Source organism: Macaca fascicularis, chromosome 13 (assembly GCF_037993035.2).
Source record: "Macaca fascicularis isolate 582-1 chromosome 13, T2T-MFA8v1.1".
Taxonomy (NCBI): domain Eukaryota; kingdom Metazoa; phylum Chordata; class Mammalia; order Primates; family Cercopithecidae; genus Macaca; species Macaca fascicularis.
The window spans coordinates 82575784-82595405 of NC_088387.1; positions in this window are offsets into that span (position 1 = coordinate 82575784).

Here is a 19622-nt window from a genome sequence, read left to right on the forward strand (position 1 = left end):
CCCATCTCTACTAAAAATACAAAATTCAGCTGGGCATGTTGGCACATACCTGTAATCCCAGCTACTTGGGAGGCTGAAGCGAGAGAATCACTTGATCCCGGGGAGCAGAGGTTGCAGTGAGCTGAGATCATGCTGTGCACTCCAGTCTGGGCAACAGAGCAAGACTCTGTCTCAAAAAAAAAGAAAGAAAGGAAAGAAATACTAAGGGACAAATTTTAGGGTTGTTTAATTTTAAAAATATAACTGTAATGTAAATTATTAATCAACTTTGTGCTTTCTGGATATATGTTAAAAGTATAAAACCGGGCTGGGCATGGTGGCTTATGTCTGTAATCCCAGCACTTTGGGAGACTGAAGTGGGAGGATTCCTTCAGACTAGGAGTTCAAGATCAGCCTGGGCAATGTGGCAAGGACACTTCTCTACAAAAAAAAATAAAAACTTTATTTAGCTGGGTAAGGCAATATGTGCTTATCAGTCCCAGCTCTTCGGGAGGCTGTGGTGGGAGGATCTCCTGAGCCCAGCAGTTCAAGTCTGCAGGGAGCTATGATTGTGCCATTGCATTCCAGCCTGGGCAACAGAGCGAGGCTCTGTCTCTAAAAGAAAAAAAAGTCACACCGGGATCAGTGGCTCACACCTGTAATCCCAGCACTTTGGGAGGCCAAGGCGGGCTGATGACAAGGTCAGGAGTTCAAGACCAGCCTGGCCAAAGTGGTGAAAGCCCATCTCTATTAAAAATACAAAAATTAGCTGGGCGTGGTGGCACACGCCTGTAGTCCCAGCTACTTGGGAGGCTGAGGCAGGAGAATTGCTTGAACCCGGGAGGTAGAGGTTGCAGTGAGCCAAGATCAGGCCACTGCACTCCAGCCTGAGTGACAGAGCAAGACTCTGCCGTCTCAAAATACATATATATATAGGAAATGGCTGTCACGAACATTTTCTTTGTGTTTCTGTTAAGACTGGGCTAACACCTACTGTTATCATTATCTGCTGCACAGTCCCAACAGAAATGATGCTCACAAAGTAAATTGTAAATAGTTTTATTTGCAACAAGCATTTCCTGCTGCTAAAGACTTATGAGCACCCTGTTTCATATCCTTGAGCAATTTGGAGATGATTAATCACCACTGCTGCTTAGAAGATGCAAATATAGGCAACTAGGGAAAATGTACTTATTGATATTAATGGAATTTATTTCAGATCTTTTTAAAGTATGCCATATCCCCAGTTATGGTGAGACCAGGACTCTCCAGCCCTTTTGTTCCACTGAAATTACTATGTCTTTACCTTCATGCCTTTGTTCCTACTGTTTCCTCAGTCTAGATTCCCTCTCCCCTCCACTATTTCTATATCCATCAAACCCTATGCCAATTTTGTGATGCTGCCCTCCTGCCCCAGCCCCAATTCAAATGATTCTCCCCTCTTCCGTGCTTTCACCACTATATACAGATGCCCCTCAATTTTCGTGGGGAATTGGTTCCAGGACTCCCTGCAGATACCAAAATCCATGGATGCTCAAGTTCCTTTTATAAAATGCTGTGGTGTCAGAGGTGTTTGAACCAGAGCAACTTCATCTTGAATAGGGACTGGGTAAAATAAGGCTGAGACCTACTGGACTGCATTCCCAGTAGGTTAGACATTCTAAGTCACAGGACGAGCTAGGAGGTTGGCACAAGACACGTATCACAAAGACCTTGCTGATAAAACAGGAAAATAGGTTGTGGTAAAGAAGCTGGCCAAAACCCACCAAAACCAAGATGGTGATGAAAGTGACTTCTGGTTGTCCTCACTGTTCATTATATGCTAATTATAATGCATTAGCATGCTAAAAGACACTTCCACCAGCTCCATGACAATTTACAGATGCCCTGGCAATGTCCAGAAGTTACCTTATATGATCTAAAAAGGTCAGGAACCCTCAGTTCTGGGAACTGCCCACCCCTTTCCCAGAAATCTCATGAATAATCCACTTATTGTTTAGCATATAATCAAGAAATAACGATAAGTATAGTAAGTGAAGAGCCCAAGCCACTGCTCTGTCTTTAGAGTAGCCATTCTTTTATTCCTTTACTTTCTTAATAAACTTGCTTTCACTTTACTCTATGGATTTGCCCTGTATTCTTTTTTGCACGAGGTCCAAGAACCCTCTCTTGGCGTCTGAATCAGGACCTCTTCCTGGTAACAGTAGTATTTGCATATAACCTACACACCTCTTCTCGGATACTTTAAATCATCTCTAGATTACTTATAGTAGCTAATATAATATAAATGCTATGTAAATAATTGCTATCCTGTATTGTTTAGGGAATAACAACAAGGAAAAAGTCTACACATGTTCAGTACAGATGCAACCAACCATTTTTTCCCCAGATATTTTGGATCCACAGTTGATTGAATCCATGGATGTGGAATCCATGGTTATGGAACCCATGGATGTGGAGGGCTGACTATATCTATATCTAGGCATAATGTTTAGGTCCTTCTGCTTTGCTTTTTAATTTTTTGTCTCACACAGAATTTTTTGTTTCTTTAGGACTGTGACCAACATTACATATTTTTCTCCCTCTCTCAATACACAAACACAGCACACATGAGGCTTTGTACATAGTAAACACACAGTAAATATTAATTGACATATAATAACAGCCATAATTCAGTCATTCAATAAGCATCTATTAAGTATTTCTATGTGATAGGATTGTGCCAGACCCTGAAATTGGAAGTGGATAACAAGAATAAATAGGACACAGTTTAATGAAGGAGACAGCCATGCCAATAACATTACAATACATTGTGATAAATACTCTGATAAAAATATGCAAAGTAGTGTGGGAGCACAGAGGAGGGAGAAACTAACTTTGCCAGGGGGAGTTCAAACAGGCTGCACAGAAAAGGCGAGCTCCAACCTTCAATTTAGAGGATGACAAGACTCACCAGGTAGCAGGGGTGTGGTGGGTGTGGAAGGCCTTAAAACAAAAGGGAGTCATTTCCAAAAAACCACAGAGAATGATAAGGGGGAGGCCTACGATGGGAGCATTGGCATGCAGTGGTGAGTACAGGGAGATAAGGCTGGAGAGAGAGGGAACCAGATTGTGAAATGTTTTAAATGCCAGGCTGAGGAGCTTCACGTTGACCCAGCAGGCAGGAGATCCATCTCAGGTTTTGCAACAGGAGAAAAAGTAGGTCAGACCTGGGTTTGAGAATGATCATACTGGTGGCTGGCAGCTCAATTGGCCACAGCATTTGGCCCTTGTTTCTATATTCTGCCCCTGGCACTGGTGTTTCACTGCTCTCTGGAGAATTTCAAGCAAAGAATGATGAGTTCCCAGGAACAGTTAATTCCCTTTACCGCTTCAGACCAAAGCAATCACATTCTCAGAATACAAATTTCCTTTTGCATACTTTCACGTAGGCAATCGCAGTAAAAATAAATGCTGTTAATTAGTGTTGGTCTAAAAGACTAACAGCATTTAATTTCTCCCTTCATGAAATAGTATTGTTTTTATAAGGAGTCAGAGAGGAAGAGAATGGAGGCAAGCAAAATATATGAATAAAGCAATCACAGTAGTTTAAGTAAGTGAAAGTCTGCCAGCTGCTGGGAATAAGACCCCACAGCCTTATTTTGTTTGTATTTCAAATTATTCTTTCTAAAAAAGGAGAAGAATCGTGCCTAGTAGTAATCTTCCTACCCCCTTTACACACACATGCAAACTTTTAGGCAATCCAGATCTAAATGGAATTGTTTTTCAGGCCAACAGTGAGAAGCAGTGGGAGCAGCTGGTAGTGGCCCTCTGAACCTTGCTAACAGCACCTCAAGTACTTTACAGATCCTGCAAGGAGTATGGAGAATGTCCTCAAGTTACCCAGAATGGAAAGAGAGGTGTAGGGGATGGAGAATGCTCTAACTCTCAATCTGGTTCTACCACCCTTTAGCTAGTCCTACAGAGCAGGGAGGGGCCCTTCTATAAACTAAGGACACTAATTTCTCAAATACCATGCTCTGTTTTTCAGGACCATGACCTTTAGCAGACCAGGATGCAAAGATCTCATTCCAAATAGCCGCTGTTTCCTTTTTCCAGTGCTTTGAGGGAGAAACAATTAGCCTGTTCATTTCAACTATTGACTTCTCTCTAGCCAGTGAGTGCAGCAGTTCAAGTTTGGATTTGGAAGTCAGACCTCCTAGGTTCTGATCTTTGATCCATAAGCTTCTCTGTGATTTGGGGCAAATTATGTAACCTTTCTTGGCCTGAGTCCCCCGTCTGTAGATGAAAGTAAAGGAATCATCTACATCAAAAGTTGTGAAGATGGAATTAAACAATGGATATGTCTGGTATAGAATGAGGACTTTGTAAATATTAGCATCATCAGCAAATGTCAACAAATCTAATGACCTACTCACTCTTACCTAGGAATACTAATTAGTGTGAATTGGTTTACCACATTGCCTTTAGACTTTGGGTCATAAAGCAGTCAAAGAACACCAAACCCAACGTTTGTACTCTGTACTCTTCGAGGAGGAAACTGAAGCTCAGTCATCTGCCCTTAAGCCCCTGCCTCTTTAGTGGCCAAGCTGAGACCTGAGCCCAAGTTCCAATTACGTGCCCTTTCCACCATGGCATGCTTTCCTCCATGAAAAAAGAACGTGGAACCACAGAAGGTCACAGAGTGCCTAAGAAGCTCATGGTCAGTTACATACCCAGCTCCTAGACAGAGCTTGATTTAGGGTTGGAGTGGCCAACTGCCTGAGTTTGCCCCAAACTGAGGGGTTTCCTGGGATGTAGAACTTTCAGTCCTAAAGCCAGGGCAGTCCCAGGTCAAGTGGACAGTTGGTCACTTTCTTAGTTCATTTGTGCTGCTATAACAGAATACCACAGACTGAGTAATTTATAAAGAACAAAAATTTATTTCTCCCAGTTCTGAAGACTGGGATCAAGGTACCAGCTGGTTCTGTTGTCTGGTGACGGCAGTTCTATGCTTCCAAGATGGCACCTTGTTGGCCCATCCTCCAGAAAAAAGGAACACTGTGTCTTCCCATGGTGAAGGGACAAAGGGAGGAGAGAGTATTGAAATCCTTGCATCAAGTCCTTTTATAAGGACATTTAATCCCACTCGTGAGAGCAGTCACCTCCTAAAGGCCATAGCTCTTCATACTGTCACACTGAAGATCAACATGAATTTTGGAGGGGACAGTATCATTCAAACCATAGCAGTCCCCTTCCTGAAAGCAGACCCCCAATAAGTGTTTACTGAATGAGTAAGCAAATGTCTCCTGAGTACCAATCAAGTCTCTATGTGAAAGCAGCTTGTTTATGCTGGGAAAGGGAGACACTTGAGGAGGCAGAAAAAGGAAGGATCTGGTCCTTTTTGTCAACAATGAGATATCTGATTTGAAAGAGAACTATACTTTCTTGATTAAAAGAGAAGCTTCTCAAAATGGATCCTTACTGAGAAAAGAAAAACTGAAAATTAAAGATGAGCAACGATCAACTTTAACGAATTATTTAACTTTATCTAAAGGATAAAGATAAAAATTTAACTTTATCTAAAGGAAAAAAGTCAAAAGCTTAGCCAATAAAACACAGCCACAACCCAGATGCAGTCTTGACCTGGTTCATTTGTCTTGGAGGCCTCATCTGAGATGGGGAATGAGGGCTCTCCCTTAAATGTGGGGAGGAGCAACTGCACCACTACAGGGCAAGGACATGCCCTGAGGCTGTACCTCCAAGCACTGTCTGGAAACAGAGACCCTGATAGAGAAGCCAGTTTTCAAGCCTGAAAGTGACACTGATGAGTGGTAGAAATGGAAGGACAGAAGAAAAATTGCAGTTAGCCAGCTGTTTTCAAAATAATTGAAGGATTCTTATTCAGTGAGTCATGGTCAGCCTAGAAAGACAGGAAGTACAGAGCTATATTTCAGGGCCCAAGAATTAGCTGTGCATAAATAGCTATCACTATCCCTCCCAAACAAAACGTTATTTCCATGAAATCTAGTGCTGCATTAAACTGGAAAAAAAAAATGCCTTTCTGCCAAAATTTATGTAATATTGTGTCTTAGCAATATGGTCTTTGTTCAGTGGGTTAAACTCTGAAGCATGCAGAAGATATTTGTTCCCTTTTTAATGACAATAGTTTATTGCGCAAACTCTGCCTGATGATGAGAGGTAATAACCATGCCCATAGTTAATTTTTCATTCCTTTTTTGGAAGTTTCCACTTCTATGGAAAACTTTTTCAGGTTACCTTGGGAAAAATCACAGACCTTCTCCGGACCTGTGTCTCCTCCTGAACTTGGTGAATAAAAGAGCTATTCCTGTTTTTCCAGTCTATTTTATGACAGTGTATTAATGGAAATATTTCACCTATGCTCTCAACACAGCACTGAAGTTCTGAAAAATCTTAGACTGTTCTTAGAACTTGTTCTTAAAACCTCTAATCAGCCAGGAGTGATGGCTCACACCTGTAATCCTGGCACTTTGGGAGGCCGAGGCAGGTGGATTGCTTGAGCCCAGGAGTTTACGACCAGCCTGGGAAACATGAGGAAACCCCATCTCTACCAAAAATACAAAAATTAGCCAGTCTCATAACCTGGTCTCTAAATAAATAAATAGATAAATAAATAAATAAAACCTGTAACAGACCCAGGGCAAGGTGAACGGGACAAGTTCCTTGAGCTCCCAGAAGCTGGGTTTAGAAGCCCCACAGACAGATTTGCCAGAATAAACCAGACCAACCCTCCAACAACCAGACACATATTAAAGGGCAGAGAGGTTGCCATCCACCTGGTCCTTATCCAGTAGCTTTCCAATTGTTTCTATTGCAAATCCATATACAAGTTATTCCTGCAGCTGGGCCAAAACCACTGAACCTGAAAGAATAAGGTCCATACTGTCCCATGATGAAACTTGGCAGCAAGTCTGGGATCTCCTTCCTCAACAGGGCTGTGAGCATGGATACCTTCCGCATGAAATCAACTAGCTAGGAATATACTAGCTGTTCATTCCCATTCCCATCCACGGAATACTTTTTCTCATCTGCCACTGCTGCTTCCCCTGCTGCTTACCTAAGTACGCTAAGCAGGGCCAAGTGTAGGCAAAATTTAACAATAGATGAAGTCTGCCTGAGAGATTCCTTCCGTTTCTCTTTGAGTACCCTGGCATGATTTTGGCTATGCCAGTGACCTTCTACTGTCCCATGGTCAACAGGAGACCACAAACTGAGCACCCCAACTAGAATTGCCATTTCCATGGTATTATACTCTAGACGTTTCCCAACTGTTTCCTCTGTAGAATTACCGCTCTCTGTCCCATTCTTTCGGGACCTTTATGGCCAAAAAGCTAATGAATCTTAGTTAATGTAGATGCTAGAAAGGGATGCTGGTATATTTGTACTTTAACTGTGACGTTTGCTTTTGTAAAACAAAGAAATTATATAATAGTGGAACCAATATCTCATCCAAAATGTTCTTCTTTTTTTTTTTTTTTTTTTTTTTTTTAAGACAGTTTCAATCTTGTAACCCAGGCTGTAGAGCAATGGCACCATCTCGGCTCACTGCAACCTCTGCCTCCCAGGTTCAAGTGATTCTCCTGCCTCAGCCTCCCGAAGTAGCTGGGATTACAGGCGCCCGCCACCACGCCCAGCTAATTTTTTTGTATTTTTAGTTGAGACGGGGTTTCACCATGTTGGCCAGGCTGGTCTGGAACTCCTGACCTCAGGTGATCCACCTGCCTCAGCCTCCCAAAGTGCTGAGATTACAGGCGTGAGCCACCACGCCCGGCCAAAATGCTCTTCTAAAAGTAGTAGAGCTGGGATTCAAAGTGGCCTGACTCTAGGTCGCGTTCTCCCACTGTTGCAAATGGATGGGGCTACACTCAAAGTTATATTTCTTAAAGATGTGATAGCTGTTTTGATCTGATGTCCTCCAGCTTTTTCTAATAATGCCTTATTTTGAGACAGTCAGTTGAGCAAGAAAAGTCTGGTGACTCTTTGAACATTTTCCGGTGGAACTTCCTGGTTCTCTCTAGGAGATCCACGATATAAAATAGGACATTGCTTTAATTGCCATTAACCCAAGAGTCAGTCACTGCACTGAAACAACTCTGAATAAGAACCATCTTTCATATCTATTTGTGTATACTTTTCTACCTCACATGTTCCAGGATACAGACAGGCCTAAGGAATTCCAAAGACATTTCCAGCCAACTGAGCAGAACATTTCCCAGATTGCCAAGTGAAGCTGATGGATATTAGGACAATTTGAACAAATAATCATGGACAGATCATTCCTGGCTCCCTGAGCCATGATGGTAGAACATGATCATTCTGCTTTCTTCCCAGCTCCTCATGGCATTCACTCAGTCCAGAGTCCCAGCAGCTAGATACCAGTCTGATAATGTTGAGGATGCTCCCTTTTGTTTAAGTTGGGAAGAAATTTTGGCAACTTAGTGAGTGTAATTTTCATGAAAGAGAAAGCAGAAGCTGTCTTAAAAGAGTTTGGGGAAAAAAATCAGCAAGAAAGACACTGCTTCAATCAAGTTTTGTTTTGGCTTTGGTCTGGGGGATTTTTCCCTTTCTATATAAAGTCTCAGTGAATATTTCTTAGGAAGAGGAGTAGAATACTGGGGTAAGTAATAGGGAAATCATTTGGTAACTGTTCCTTTTGTCTTTTTCTATCTCCTCTTCAGATTTTCTTCACTTCACTTTCATTACAGATAGAAAATTTATTTTATAAATCTAAAAAGAAAAAGAAATAGATACAACCAAAGTTTCTTAGTAGTTCTCCTTCAATCATTATGCAAACTAAGAGAATGCTGTGTAAGCTGTCCATAAGTCAGAGCTAGGAAAGAATCAAACAGCTATCAGGTTTCATTATAAACTAAAAGTCTAAGAGCCAAGAGATTAAGACAAATGGAAGGGGGGATGTCAGTGGGTTGCTGTGGTCATAAGCAAGCCAAAGGTGTAGGAATCAAAAGATCAAATACTGCAAGAAGGAATGAACAGCTTTCATGGGTTAGGGTGGACTAAGGTCAGAAGCCAACAGGTCAGATCCATCCAGGGATTGCCCGTACAAAGTGGAGACCCTTCCATGTGTCCTCATCCTGGGTGAAAGGCTCTATTCCACACTATTTACAAATCCTACCTAAGTAAAAGCCAGGCTGGGAGGTTAACCTGATGATAAAATGGATATTTCTGATAAAGAAAAAAAAGAAAAGGAAACAAAAAAATATTGAATTCATAGGCATGCCAAATACTTGACATAACACTTAGTCTTTACACTTCTGGGAGAGATAACATATGTTATGTTTTCTGGCTGCCTCACACCTTTTGTGCATCTTACTATGTTCGGGGAATTTCCCATCTTGTGAGTTTTGCGTCCTTAGAGTAAAGTCAGAAAATTTGCTTCCCTAGAGAGCTTGGTAGTTGGAACACAGGCATGAAGCCCAGGATCTGCCACTAAGATCCACCCAACCTAGAAGTTAATTAGAAATAATTAGCCAGAGGAAGGACGTGATGCCTGGGACTCATTTGCTGACAAGGCTGGTAACAGACTCATCTAGTTTTCTGGAAAACCAGTTGTTGTAAGATCAGTTCCTGGTCCAGAAGTATCAGCGCTGGCAGAGCTGCAGGAGAGTTTGAGGTCCTAGCAGCCATTTCATGCTCTGGGGAAAGCAGGGTCATCAGCTTCTTTATCGGGTCACTTCTGCAGCATAGTGTCAGGCCTTGACCCCAGAAGCTTAGCCTCAAGCCTGCTTCTCCCAACTACTTTGTGTAGGCAATAATCTTTTAAATGAGTTCTTTATCTGTTTAATCAGCCATAGTCAATTACTACTGCTTACAACTAAGAACCCTGAGTGTTAAAAATAAATATTACTACTATGCCTTTTTACTAAAAAAAAGAACAAAGTTGAAAGATGACAAGTTACTGGGCCCAACTGGCCCACCACAGTGGTGCTCACACACACAACTAGGGGATCTAAAAACAGGCCTGTTCAGCCCACTGCTACCCCTGTCAGTACCCAGTTATCATCCAGGGGCCTGGGGATCACCCTGCCCTGAGTGCTGCCACCGACATTCATGTTCACCATCAGGGAGCCTGAAGACAAACTCACCCCACCTGCCACCACTGCCCATACATGTCTCCTGGAGGACTAGGGACTGGCCTACCCAGCCTGCCACCACCACCATCAGCAGCAGCAGCAGCAGCACCCATCTATATGAGCCACCTGGGGGCCTGGGGCCTGCTTAGCTCACTGCCAGCACCACTAGCACCCACATGTGATGCTGGGGGGCCTAAGGGTTAACTTTTCACTGCTACTGCCACTGCTGATGCCACACACACAACCTAGGGGCCTGAGGACTTGCCCACCTAACAAACCCACTGATACCACTGCTGGCACCCAAGAAAGCCACCTGAAGGCCCAAGAATCAGTTTGCATGGACCCACTACAACTGGTGCCTGCATACACTACCTGGAAACCCAAGGACCAACACACCCAGCCCACCACCACCACTGGTGCCTGAGGACCAGCCCTCCTGGTGTATCTGTCCCTAGCAAAACCTCACCACAGCCTCCATTAACAATCATAGCCTAAGCTACTGTGGAACTTACAGACATCATTGACACTGATTATAGCTGACAAATCATATGAACACTACACTACTGCACCCATCCAGAATCAAAGCCAAAACACTCTGTACCCAACCAACACTATAGACACACCTACAGAAAAAGTCTTTCCCTCCAGAAGCTAATCCATAAAATTGGAAGAAGTGACTGTTACACTAGATGCACAGATATCAGTGTAAAGACCAAAAAAAAAAAAACAAAACCATAAAAAAGAAACATAACACCTCCAAAGAAACACAGTAATTTTCCAGCAACAGAATTCAACAAAAAGCAAGTCATAAATAATTTAAAATAATGACATTAAAGAAATTCAGTGAGATACAAGAGAATACAGATAAGTAATACAAAGAAATCAGACAAACAATTCATGATCTGAATGAGAAATTCAACAAAAAGATAGATATCACAAAAACAAATCACACAAAAATCCTAGAACTGAAGAATTCATTGAATGAAACAAAAAATATAATTGAGAGCTCTGACAATAGACTAACTCAAGCTGAAGTTTTTTAAAAATAGCCCAGTCAGATTTAAAAAGAAAGAAAGAAAGAAAGCTTACGTGACAAATAGAAAATTATAAAGCAACCAACTATTCAAATTTTTGGAGTTTCAGAAAAGGAAGCAGGCAAAAACATATACAACTTATTTAATGATATAATAGCCTAAAACTTCTCCAGACTTGCAAGACAACTGGACACCTGGATACAAGAGGTTCAAAGGTTCCTAAATAAATTTAACCCAAAAAATTCTTCTCCAAGGCACATTATAGTCAAACTATGAAAAGTCATAGACAAAGAGAATTCTAAAAACAGCCAGAGAAAAGCATCAAGCAACATATAAGGAAATCCCCACAGAGTAACAACAGATTTCTCAGCAGAAACCTTACAGGACAGTAGAAAATGGTATGGATGATATATTCAAAGTGCTGAAAGCAGTGGGGGGAGGGAGGAAAAAAAAAATCTGTCAACCAAGAATACTATACCCAGCAAAGCTACTTTTCAAAAATGTAGGGAGAAATAAATGAGAGAATTCATCACCAGTAGACTGGCCCTACAAGAAATGCTTAAGGGAGTCCTACATCTTGAGGCAAAAGCATGATATCTACCACCATTAAAACACAAAACAATCTAAAACTTGTTGGTAGAGCAGACACATAAATAAAAGAAAGGACTCAAATGTTAAAACTACAAAAACTACCAAACTGCAATGATAAACAATAACAGAAGAGAGGAAGACAAGATATACAAAACAACCAGAAAACAATTAACAGAATGACAAGAGTAAGTCCTCACCTATCAATAATAATTCTGAATATAAACAAATTAAATTTCCCACCTAAAAGATATGGACTGGCTAACTGAATTTTAATGACCCACCTATATGCTGCCTACAAGAAACTCATTTCACCTATAAAGAGATAGAGACTGAAAGTGAAGAAATGGTAAAAGATATCCTATGCAAACAGAAATCTAAAATGAACAGGAGTAGCTATACCTATGTCCGATAAAACAGACTTTAAGTCAAAAACTGCAAAGAGGCTAGCCACAGTGGCTCAAACCTGTAATCCCAGCCCTTTGGGAGGATGAGGAGGGTGGATCCCTTGGGCCCAGGAGTTCAAGACCAGCATGGGCAATATGGCAAAACACCATATCTACAAAAAACACAAAATATTATCTGGGCATGGTGGTGTGTGCCTGTAGTCCTAACTATTTGGGAGACCAAGGTGGGAGAATCACCTGAACCCAGAAAGTGGAGGCTGCAATGAGCCATGATTGTGCCACTGAACTTCAGCCTAGGTGACAGAGTGAAAAAAAGAAAAAAAAAAAAAAAAAAAACACCTACAGAAAGAGACAAAGAAGTTTTTTACATAATAATAAAAGGATCAATTTAGCAAAAGGATATAACAATTCTAAATATATATGCCCCCAACAGTGGAGCACTCAGCTCTATAAAGCAAATATTATTAAATCTAAAGGGAGAGACGGACTCCAATATAATCATAGTTGGGGACTTTAGCACCCCACTTTCAGCATTAGACCAGATCATCTAAACAGAAAATCAACAAAAAAAAGTTGGATTTAAACTGCACTTTAGGCCAAATGTACCTAACAGATATTAACAGAACGTTTTATTCAACAGCTGCAAAATGCTCATTCTTCTCATTAGTACATGGAATATTCTCCAGGATTTACCATATATTAGGTAACAAAGCAAATCTCCACAAATTTTTTAACATTAAAACCATATCAAGTATTTTCTCAGAACACAATGGAATAAACTAGAAATCAATTACAAAAGGAATATTGGAAACTGTAAAAATGCACGGAAATAAAACATCATGCTCTTAAACTATCATTGGGTAGATGAAGAAATTAAGAAGGAAAACTTTAAGTTTCTTGAAACAAATAAAAATGGAAATGCAACATACAAAAATCTATGAGATACAGAGAACTTCATAGCAATAAACACTTACATCAAAAAGGTAGAAAGACTATAAATGGACAGCCTAACAATGTACCTCAAGGAAGTAGAAAAGCAAGAACAAATCAAAACCAAAATGACTAGATACAGACCAGGTGCAGTGGCTCACACCTGTAATCCCAACACTTTGAGAGACCGAGGTGGGTAGATCACCTGAGATCAGGAGTTCAAGACCAGCCTGGCCAACATGGTGAAACCCTGTCTCTACTAAAAATACAAAAATTGGCCGGGCATGGTGTTGCATGCCTGTAATCCCAGCTACTGAGGAGGCTGAGGCAGGAGAATCACTTGAACCCTGGAGGCAGAGGTTGCAGTGAGCCAAGATCACGCCACTACACTCCAGCCTGGGTGACAGAGCGAGACTCCATCTCAAAAAAAAAAAAAAAAAAAAAGATACTAGAAATGAAGAAACAAAGATCAGAGAACTAAATTAAACAGTGACTTAAAAAATACAAAGAATTAATAAAATGAAAAGTTGGTGTTTTGAAAAGACAAAATCAATATACTGCTAGCTCAACTAACCAAGAAAAGAAGAAAGACCCAAATAAATAAAATCAGAAATGAAAAAGAAGGCATTACAATTGATACTACAGAAATAAAAATAATCATTAGAGACTATTATGAACAACTATACACTAAGAAACTGCAATACTCAGAGAAAAAGTAGATACATTCTTAGATACATACAACTTACCTAGATTGAACCAGGAAGAAATAGAAAATCTGAACACACCAATAACAAGTAACAAAATTCAAACAGTAATAACAAGTCTCTCAACAACAATAAAAAAGCCCAGGACCAGATGGCATTACTGGCAAAGTCCACCAAACTTATGCTGGTGAGGATGAAGAGAAAAGGGAACGATTATACATTTTTGGTGGGGATGTAAACTAGTATTAATGCAACCACTATGGAAAACCATATTGAGAGTTCTCAAAAAACTAAAAATAGCTGAAATACAGGTGTGTGGTGGCTCACACCTGTAATCTTAACACTAGAGGGCTGAGGCAGGAGGATTGCTTGAGCACAGGAGTTTGAGACCAGCCTGGGCAACAGAGTGAGACCTCATCTCTATAAAAAGTTTTAAAAAATTAGCCAGGCATGGTGGCACGTGCCTGTAGTCCCAGCTATTCAGGAGGCTGAGGAGGGAGGATCTCTTGAGCCCGGGATGTCAAGGCTGCAGTAAGCCATGACTGTGCCACTGCACTCCAACCTGGGAGACAGAGCGAGACCCTGTCTCAGTTAAAAAAAAAAAACACACACACACACACACACACACACACACATTAAAAATAGAACTACCATATGACCCAGCAGTCCTACTACTGGGTATATGTAAAGGAAAAGAAATCAGAATTTCAAAGGGATGCGTGCACTCACAGGTTTATCACAGCACTATTCATAATTACAAAAATATGGAACCAACCAAAGTGTTCATCAATGGATGAATGAATAAAGAAAATGTGGTGTATATATACAAAATGGAATGCTATTCAGACACTAAAAAGAATGAAACCCTGTCATTTGCAGAAACACAGATGGAACTAGAGGTCATTGTGTTAAATGAAACAAGCCAGGCACAGAAAGACAAATACTGCATGTTCTCATTCATATGTGGGAGCTTAAAAAGTTGATATTGTAAAGGTAGAGAGTAGAATGATAGAGGCCGGGTGCAGTGGTTCACACCTGTAATTCCAGCACTTTGGGGCTGAGGCAGGTGGATCACTTGAGGTCACGAGTTCGAGATCAGCCTGGCCAACATGGTGAAACCCCGCCTTTACCAAAAATACAAAAATTAGTCAGGTGTGGTGGCACGCACCTTGTAGTCCCAGCTACTCAGGAGGCTGAGCCAGAAGAATTGCTTGAACCCAGGAGGTGGAGGTTGCAGTGAGCAGAGATCACGCCGCTGCACTCCAACCTGGGTGACAGAGCAAGACTCCATCTCAAAAAAAAAAAAAAGAAAAAAAAAGAGAGAGTAGATTTATAGACACTAGAGGCTGAGAAATGTGAATGAGTAATGAGAGGAATGCAAAGAGGTAAGTAATGGGTACAAATATACAGTTAGATAAAAGGTATACGTTCTATTGGTCAACAGCAGAGTAGAGTGATTATAGTTAACAACAATGTATGTTTCCCAGTAACTGGAAGAGAGAACTAGAATTGTTCCCAACACATAGAAATGATAACTACTCAATATATAGACACCTCAAATACCCTGACTTGATCATTACACATTCTATATGTGTAACAAAATATCACATGTACCCCATAAATATGTAAAATATTATGTGTCAATAAAAAAGGGAAAAATAAGTAAAGGTTGGCTATTATACTATTTTAAAAAAGAAAAAAGACATTAAGTTACTAAAAAGACAAAAACTTACGTAACTTGCCCAATATACAGCTCATGAGTAGCAGATGCAGGATTTGAACTGAGGACTATCTAACTACAAAGCTGGTGTTGTTTCCAATCTATTAACTGGAAAAAGTGCACAGAAGGAACACTTTGTGGGACAGGGTAAGGAATGGTCTTTCCATTTCCACTGACTTTAAATACCTTAGTAGACGGAACACCTTTTTCTCTTTGCATGTGCTCATTTTTCTGACTTATATGTGTGCCAATAAACATATGGGTGATGCTAAAGATAAACCAACACTACTGATTTCCATTGCTACCTTCAAATATTGCCATTCACAGTTTGTGAGGGGTGGGACCACTCTCTGTGGATTGCTGCGGGGGTGGCCAACTGTTTGCATTTTGTTTATCATTGCTTTTGATGAGTCATAGAGAGTTGTGCATTATTCATAAACTTTAGATTTGAATAAAGTTCCCTATGCAAATTCTGCTCACTGGAGGCTCCAATCCAGGATTGAAATAAATAGCAGCAGATAATGAAGTAGATAGCCCAACTTGTGGTTTCAATCTGTGTGAACTAATGCCCAGAGAACCAGAGAGAGGTTGGGAGAGTGGGTTTTTACTCAGAGTCCTGTCATGCATATTATAAAATGAAAATTGGAATATTGATAGATATATGACAAAACTGAAATAATCCATTAGGCATCTGAAAATTCCAATAGCCTTTAAACTAAAAAAATAAAAAGGAAAACAATCTCACGCAGGTGTTAGGAGTTAGAGCTGTTCCAACCAAAACATGAGCTAGCAAAAATCTGTCTTAAAGTTGTCAACCTCCCATTCTTCCTCCCTTTATTCCTAAGTGGTGCTCTCACCACCTCCTATTCCTCAAATATTTAGATTAAGTTATCTCTCACCATTTACTAATCCACTCATTCTTCCTTCAAACCGAGGTATAAATGACTAATAGTAACTTAAAGAACTAGTCTTTCCACAGGCATTTACATTGAAACTAAATCAATATCTTAAGTAAAGGGATTATGTTTTGTAGTGGATATCTGCCATTTGTAGTTGCCCAAAATCTTTTTAATATCTCATACAAAGAAATGTATTCTGATATATATTAAAGAGTAGGTAACATATTGTGATGGTTAATTCTATATGTCAACTTGATAGTCCACAGAGTGCCCAGATATTTGGTTAAATATCTTGGTGTGTCCTTGGTTAAATATTTTGGTTAAAAATTGGTTAAATATTCTTGGTGTGTCTGTTGAGGGTGTTTCTGCATGGTATTAATATCTGAGTATGTACACTGAGTAAAGCAGATTCCCTTCGCCCTAGTGTGAGTGGACCTCATCCTATCCACTGAAAGCTTGAATAGACTAAAAGACTAAAGACTGTGTAAGAAAGTATTCTTTCTTTTTACCTATATTCAAGTGGGAGCACTGGTCTTTGCCAGCCTTCAGACTTAAACTGTAACTATACCTTTTCTTCTCCTGGGTATCCAGCTTTTGGGACATCTCAGCCTCCATAGTCACATAAACCAATTCCTGATAGTAAATCAAATCTCTCATTAGATAGATGGAGATATATATATATATATTTTGTTTGTTTGTTTGTTTTTTGAGACAGAGTTTCACTCTTGTTGCCCAGGCTGGAGTGCAATGGCGTGATCTTGGCTCACCACAACCTCCGCCTCCCAGGTTCAAGTAATTCTCCTGCGTCAGCCTCCTGAGTAGCTGGGATTACAGGCATACACCATCACGCCCGGCTAATTTTGTATTTTTTAGTAGAGACGGGATTTCTCCATGTTGGTCAGGCTGGTCTCGAACTCCCAACCTCAGGTGATCCGCCCACCTCAGCCTCCCAAAGTGCTGGGATTATAGGTGTGAGCAATCACGCCTGGCCTTATAAATATATATTTTGTTGGTTCTATTTCTCTGGAGAACCCAGACTAATATATATATTCATTATAAAAGACTAGAAAGTAATGAATACCTGTGGGCCTACCACCCAACCCAAGAAATAGCCTACTATTGCTCTCCCTTTTTCTATTCTCTAGCCTTTTTACCAGATGCCCAAAAATATCTTGAACACCTTCTTAACACTTTGAAAGTGTCCCACTTTGTGGATCTTGCCTTTTCAAAAACAAATTTTTAAAAACTGTACTTCCCAGCATTTCTTGTGCTAAGGTGCCAGTAGGTGATGGAGATTTCACTGAACAGATGCACCTATATTAGACATATTCAGAAACAAGTGATATGGAGAAAAGGCAGGGCATGGGGCGCCCATATTTCTAGCACAGACTGGAACTGGCAGCTATGTTGGCCTCCTGATCATAGCAGATGCTGTAACTCCCTTGGAAAGCCATTTTAGAATGTTGAAATGCACACTGGGGTGCATTATTCCTGAAGGTTCACCTAGAGTCTATTTCTTCAGCCTTCATAATGTTTCTTTAATAATTTATCCCTTAATAAATTCCTTCATGCCTAAAGTAACCAGAGTAAATTCATTGACTGCAATTAAGGAACTCTGACCAATTAAGAAAACTATACCAGAAGTGATTGCAAACAATAGATTTCAAAAACATGAAAAACTTGGATTGGTTATCTGACCTGATTGGGTTTGAAGTGAGTGAGCGGGTACCATTAAGTGATTGGACACTAGTAATTATACGAGGTGGTAAAACAGCTTCTTAAATGACTACCTGTGATCATTTGGAATAAAATGCCTTCTGAAGCCAAGGTTTGGCTTTCCTTTTGATTGTTGCAATATACCACTATGTGGGGCAAAGGAATACAGGAAGTATGGGTTAGGATAGCTGACTTTATTAGCATCAATGAGCTTTAAAAAAGAACAAGGCGGCCGGGCGCGGTGGCTCATGCCTGTAATCCCAACACTTTGGGAGGCCGAGGCAGGCAGATCACTTGAGTCTGGGAGTTTGAGGCCAGCCGGGGCAACATGGTAAGACCCTGTGGCCCACATCTGCAGTCCCAGCTATTAACACTTAGGTGGGTGAGGTGTGAGGATGGCTTGAGTCCAGGAAGTAGAGATTACAGTGAGCTGAGATCGTGCAATCACACTCCAACCTGGGTGACAGAGCAAGACCCTGTCTCAAACAAAAAAAAGAAGGAAAAGTAAAAGTCCAAAGAATTAAAACTCACAGATCAAGAGATTGTTAGGGAAGGGAATGTCAGAGTTTCTAGGACTCCTCTTAAAGAACTTTTCTCTCTTATGGCCAAAGGGCTGTCATGGCCAAAGAGCAAACGCAGAGTCAAATCTGGCCAGTTACTGAATTTCAACACAGGCTGAATTCATGGTCCTCGCTACATCTCACACGTGAAAGGGCACTGGGAAAGAATGGGACCAAAGAATTGGAATGAGAGCATTTAGGAGGAACTGGATTATTCAGCACACTCAAACACTATTACGCCTCCCTTACCAAAGGAAGGAGCCCCTCCTCCCCAATCTGAAGATGTTGGTTAAAGATCTTATAACAGGGGCATCTAATCTTTTAGCTTCCCTGGGCCACATTGGAAGAAGCAGCATTGTCTTGGGCCACACATAAAATACACTAACACTAATGATATCTGATGAGCTTTAAAAAAAAAAAAAAAAAAAAATCACAAAAGGCCAGGCGTAGTGGCTCACCCTTGTAATCCCAGCAGTTTGCAAGGCCGAGGCAGGTGGATCATGAGGTCAGGAGTTTGAGACCAGCGTGGCCAACACAGTGAAACCTCATCTCTACTAAAAATACAAAAATTAGCTGGGAGTGGTGGTGCATGCCACTCGGGAGGCTGAGGCAAGAGAATCTCTTGAACCCGGGAGGCAGAGGTTGCAGTGAGCCAAGATCGTGCCACTGCACTCCAGCCTGGGCAACAAAGCTAGACTTCATCAAAAAAAAAGAAAGAAAGAAAGGAAGAAAAAAAATTCACACAAAAAAACTCATATTTTTAGGAAGTTTATACAAATTTGTGTTGTGCCACACTTATCAAAGCCATCCAGGTCTGCATGCAGCCTGCAGGCTGCAAATTGGACAAGCTTGCCTTACAATGACCTCACCTGAGAGAGTTACTTCCTACAGGAATTCATACCCTAAACCTATGACCTTTTATTTCCTCCACATTCATAACTAGTTCCAGATTCCAACATGCCCATAAAGGCCA